Source organism: Littorina saxatilis, unplaced genomic scaffold (genome assembly GCF_037325665.1).
Source record: "Littorina saxatilis isolate snail1 unplaced genomic scaffold, US_GU_Lsax_2.0 scaffold_1710, whole genome shotgun sequence".
NCBI classification, from domain to species: domain Eukaryota; kingdom Metazoa; phylum Mollusca; class Gastropoda; order Littorinimorpha; family Littorinidae; genus Littorina; species Littorina saxatilis.
The window spans coordinates 1-5,699 of NW_027127267.1; the positions used below are offsets into that span (position 1 = coordinate 1).

At 37.6% G+C, this 5,699-nt stretch overlaps 1 long non-coding RNA gene across 1 annotated transcript; it reads right to left on the bottom strand.

The window, feature by feature from the left end:
• Positions 1–118: 118 nt before the first annotated feature.
• On the bottom strand, positions 119–4,634 carry LOC138955725 (uncharacterized). The gene is made up of 3 exons (XR_011452341.1): positions 3,317–4,634; positions 2,559–2,637; positions 119–445 (listed from the first exon to the last, which is right to left on the bottom strand). It is a non-coding gene; the product is annotated as an uncharacterized lncRNA (long non-coding RNA).
• Between the last annotated feature and the right edge of the window lie 1,065 nt (positions 4,635–5,699).

The following is a 5,699-nucleotide window of genomic DNA, read 5'->3' on the forward strand; positions in this document are numbered from 1 at the left end:
ATTAACTTTTGACACAGGAATATCTTCTACCGAAAGCTCTCCTGGTTTTATTCTACATTTTTCCTGCATAATGGTAACAAATTTAATGATAAATCTAAACACCGAAGTGACTGTGGTAAGATGAACAAAATTAAAAAACAAAGGATTACTGTAAATGGTTTACGAATCGAAATCTAAACAAGTTTTAATGATAAGTAAAATGATAAAAAATAAAATAAAAAAAAGCTAACGTCCTCGCATTTGTCCAGAATTATTCCATGTTTAACATGGGAACAGAGGGATAATTGGTCTAAAGAATTTTTAAAAAGGAGGGTTAGGGTAACCCTAACCCTCCTTGGACTATCTGCATGCAATGCCCGCTATAGGTGAAAGACTTTTGTGAAGCCATGGAAGAATGCATCGCTGTTGTGCTGGTTCAGCTTGAGGTCCTGTCCTAGCGAATATCCTGCACACACAAAAACACGACTTTTTAAGCCACTTATGTTGCATTCCGTGACATAGCTTTGTTAAAACCGTGTGCCTGATAATAATGACAGATTTTGTTGATATACATTTTTTTTTAAGACACCCCATATAATATTGTTTGACAATCTCTTTCAACATAGTTTACGAATCACCAATGTGTATACAAACGCAAATAACCCACAGGTCAATAAATTACTTTCCAGAGAAAGAGAGAGAGAGAGAGAGAGAGAGAGAGAGAGAGAGAGAGAGAGAGAGAGAGAGAGAGAGAGAGAGAGAGAGAGAGAGAGAGAGAGAGAAATTAAAACTAGAAAATGTGTGCTATATAAAACAAGGATAATCACTGTCAAATCTTTGCTTGTACCTGCATGGTGTTTACTGCGCTATATATACACAAACTGTTTTTTTTCTTTTTTTTTTTTTTTTTTTGGGGGGGGGGATGTTTTGTGATGAGGGTTTTTTCAAAGCCTTTACTGCTTTAGTCATTGAATCCACCCGACTTCGATGTATTGTTCAGTGATGGGTAATTGTGTGACCAACTATGTAAGTTAGTGATTGTTCTGGCTTCATACAATGACATTGCATTAATTTTATAAGTGTATGTGTGTGTGTTTCAGGCAAAAGCTGATATTACAGTCCTAGTTGTATGCAGTACCTCTGCTTCTTCGTTCAGGAATCAAAGTATACAATCTAAACCGATTATTTTGTTCAATAATGTTCAGCTTACCATCCCGAAGAAGGCAGTAACGTGCTGAGATATTGATTATAGATATTAACGTACCTAACCTGGTTACTGGTGTGTTTTCTTTTTATTTCAATAATGTAAATGTGTGACAACTTGCAGGGTACTTGATGTTCTGAGCAATTTTTCTGGCAAAAGACCTTTTATGGATCAAAGAAAACTTTTGTCATGGTGCACAAGTCAATCAATTTGGTTGATAAATAATTTGTGCTGCATTTTCCCTGGTTCCAAAACGTAGTATGTATTACCACATGTCCTTACCTGTTATTGGCATCACATGATTCTCTGCAAGCAGTCTTTTGTGGAAATACGTCATTTAACACTTGCACTTAATGACTTATAGTAGGTGGCTGTGGAACGGTAGACATGCAACGACAACGAACAACAAAAGACAAAGTGTGGAGTACACTCATTTTTCTTAACATACGCTAAGTTTCTTTGAGAATGCTCCAAGTGAAAATCAGGGGTTCCTAGGCCTGATATCACAATTAAACAGCTTCTTCTCAGAATCAGGAGGGAAAAAACTGTTATATGGCGAGATGTCGTGACAAGAACAGACAGCAGCAGCAGCAACAACATTGCTAAATCGTCTCTTCAACAAAATTTCATGTTTAGCATCGCAGACAAAGCACGGCTACTGATCCGACCAAAGCCACACTTCATGCACGATGGGCACATTGTTATGGCCAGCTTGTTAACGTGCGCATTGTGTATTTTTTACATAGAATTGAATGTGTTTGTCGTTGTGTCTGTCATCTATCCTAGTCGTTTGATTTAGAATAAAGCAAACTTATTACAATGACGATTTTCTTCGGTTTTTGATGAAGGATTGGCATCAAGACTTTTCCTATTTTCCAACTCTGCCACCATACACTGGCCGTTCAGGTCTGCATGTCGACCACATGGTGTGTGATCAGATTTTTCGGACATGTTCACAATGCTTACATGACCACCAAATGGAAAATCAGTTGGTATTTGTTACGTTTTTGTGTTAGCACAATCTTCATACAAGTAAACAGAAACAGTTTTGTTGCAAACAGAGCCTTCATAAGAAAAAATGCTTCTAAGTAAAAATACATACCCCCTTTTTCGTATTGCGTAAAATATACCCATAAATTCTGGACATCATATTATTATTTTTTTTCACAACAATGAAACCAAACTTTGGCATATGTTTTAGCAATATATTCACAATAAAACCTATGAGTTTGAAGGCTGCATCTTGTTTTGTTTATTTTTGAGATTTTTTTTTGCAAACCCATGCAAATGGCCAGTTTCTGGGGAGAGACTGGGGAGATAATGGCCAGCATAGAAAGAGTTAATAAGTAAACTAATGTCAGAAGTAGGTATTTACCTTGTTTGCCTTCGCGTTCTTGATAGCCCGCTGCAGCATTTGTATCACTTCCCTTGACATTCAAAACGCCAATGTATTTCTGAAATGAAAATAAAGATATTGACCGAAACATCACACAAGTGGTATATCATGCTAGGTTTTGTTTACAGTGCCTGTTCTACGACCACATCTGATTGTAATTTAAATAAAGAAAAACTGTATCCATTTATTACTTCTCTATTTGTGTGTGTTTGTGTGTGTGCAGGGGCGGATCACATCATTTTTAAGGGGGAGTTTCCAAATTTCTTTTAGGGACAATTTGACGACGCGAAGCGTTTAGTTGAAGACGCGAAGCGTTCAACCTCCTTGGGGGGGGGGGGGGGGGGGGGGGGGGGTCCGACAAATGTTGATAAAAAGAAGGAAAATGGATCAATCGGCCAATACCCCTTCCAAAAAAGTAAATATATTAAGAAGAAAAATTTGAATCACAACAAGGACAATTGATCGATCTGGCGCAATCTGAGCAAACTAATTAGCCAACTTCTTTCCAAAATCGTGACTTAGAATACAAAGACCGGCTCCTAAGTGGTCCGGAAACCCCGGAACCCCCCTCCGGATCCGCCCAGTGTGTGTGTGTGTGTGTGTGTGTGTGTGTGTGTGACCGATGACCTTCTCTAAATTCTAATCGTTGCGTTTGATACTGGATATGCCCATGAAAAAATATCATTTCTTGTTCATGTCATTGTGTGTGTGTGGCCAGGACCGTGACTTCTGCTTGCCTCGACGTCTTCAGAAAAGACAAAATGCCAGCAGGCGTATGTTCTTGGAGCACTCAGTATGCCGTCATCTGCAAACAAATAAATACAAATTATTCAATTGTGTAAATAACGAACAATCATTTTAATATTACAACAAAAAATTCATATAACTGTAGTCTTCACCAGAGACATCCACTACACTATCTTTAAATAAAACTGCCGTAAAAAATTGAAATACTATAAAACTTACCCCCACTCAGATCTATTTGGGATTATTCAAGTTACCATGAAACGATGCCGGTTTGGACAGATCTGCTAGTTTGCCGCTGAAACTGAAATCAAAGGCGATCTTCAGAACTATTTCTAATCTTGTATTTGTGATTAATATAAAATACTGATCTTCCCAATAGAAGCTGATGTGTATACACATGACCAGGACAAGGTATTTTGTTACAGGGCATTTACGCAGACGTCGCAGTTCAAAATATCGTTTTAGATCTGAGTTTGTACAGCAGCCTGTGTGATTCAGAATCGTCTGCCCTTTTTCGGTTTAACATTTTATGGACGATTCCTATGAGACTGCTCAATCATAACTGATGACAAATTCAGAAACAGATGATGGTTTCAAGTAGGCTACAGTAATGATTCGTTAAAAATGTCAAGCCACTCGTCGATCATTCACACTCAAAGAACCCAAGCCAAATCTGCTCTGGTTCCGAGCAGCTTTTTCCAACTGAGACCCTAATTGTTACGCATCTGCCTCGAAAAGATAGACCACAAACAAGCGGCACTGTACCATGCTTTCGTTTATGTTGCTAAACAGATTAAATGTGCATTGTAAATGTGCTTACAGCAAAGAAATGCATTCTTACTTACCACAAAAATACTGGTACCACATTCATCGCACTTGTGTCTTCTTACCAAAACCTATCGATATGTTTGTTTACGATATATTGGTAATTACTAACCGTTAACTATTTTTCAAAAATCTGAAATGACTTTTAAGAATCAAAGAAAGATTCGCTAAAACGGTTGACTTCAGAAAATAAGCAATATTTTTCTGAACCATGAAATAAAAATCGAAAACTCCGTTTGATCTTTTATTTTGGTAGATTGATGACAACAGCCGGAACTGAAAGTACCAGAACCAAAAATTAAGGGCATTAATCAGGGAAACTAAGAAGATTGTCGTTCCTGGCGCGCACTTCACATGTCCGTCAAACAGTGTCAGAGTGAGAGAAAAAAAATTTTTTTTTCGTAGTTCGATAGTATATGAGGCCCTTCTTCATATCAAAGTGTAAAGGTTGCTGAACGATGTTTTTCCTTTTTGCTTGTTTAGTTACACTTTAAACACATTTTCATATAAAGTTGGCGCTTCATATGGAAAAGTGGCTTTGAAATTGACCCTAATCCTTCTTTGGGCTCTGTAAATGTCGTTTGGGGCTATGGTTGTAAAACGGTATCTACTGGTCACCCCAATGTATAAACTGAAAACTCTTTCTGCACCAGAACACGCAGAAAGGATTGTATCTGCCTGATGTCTGATGCTTTTCAAAATCCCCAACCACTAACACCTTCAAAACGGACATTAACTGACACTCTTGTTTTTCCCTATATAATCCTTACTATTTTTCCGAGACGTCGTCCTGTTGTGTATTTAGCTTGCCACAACCTCATACATGGTCCTAAAAGTTAAAGTTGAAGAAAATACTAAAGATAAATGAACAAGCTGACGCAGTGTCATTCGCACCGTGAATCCCCCCATGGGAACTAAAGTCTGGTTCCAAATAGGCTTAATTTCCTTCTATTTCTTTGTATTTCTGCCTCGTAGGGGTAGGGGTGTTCAAACCAAAGGCACCTTTAAACCAAAATTCAAATCACACATCTTACAATACTAAGACACTCAGCAGTGAAAGGGTGTCTGCTGGTAAAATATTCCAAACAATCCTAAAAGTACTTCACTACTAAACGTGCTTTTAAAAAGAGCCGTTATTTTTCCCTCTATAATCAGTATTGTGTTTTCTGCGAACATGTAGTCTATTTAGATGGTTGTCATGTGCACATGAGTTGCTAAAGCGTTTTCAGTTGGGCATATGTCGAAAAGCAAAGAATTAGCCCATTGAAAACCATCAGAACTGTCACACAAAAATAACATTTACCTATCTCACCAACTGACCAAACATAGGGCTTTTCCTTATGTATTATGTATTGTCGTGTTTTTTGTAGCATACTTGTGAAAACAGCCACCACTGTTGTAAATGATACTTTAAAGAGCATTATTTCATTTTTACAGTTGAAGGACAACCTGGACTGCCGTATATTACAGCTGTTTTACAATCAGCCAAAATTTTCTTAACAAACGTATGTTAAGAACAACTCCCATAGTGAAATTGAAGGAAAACAA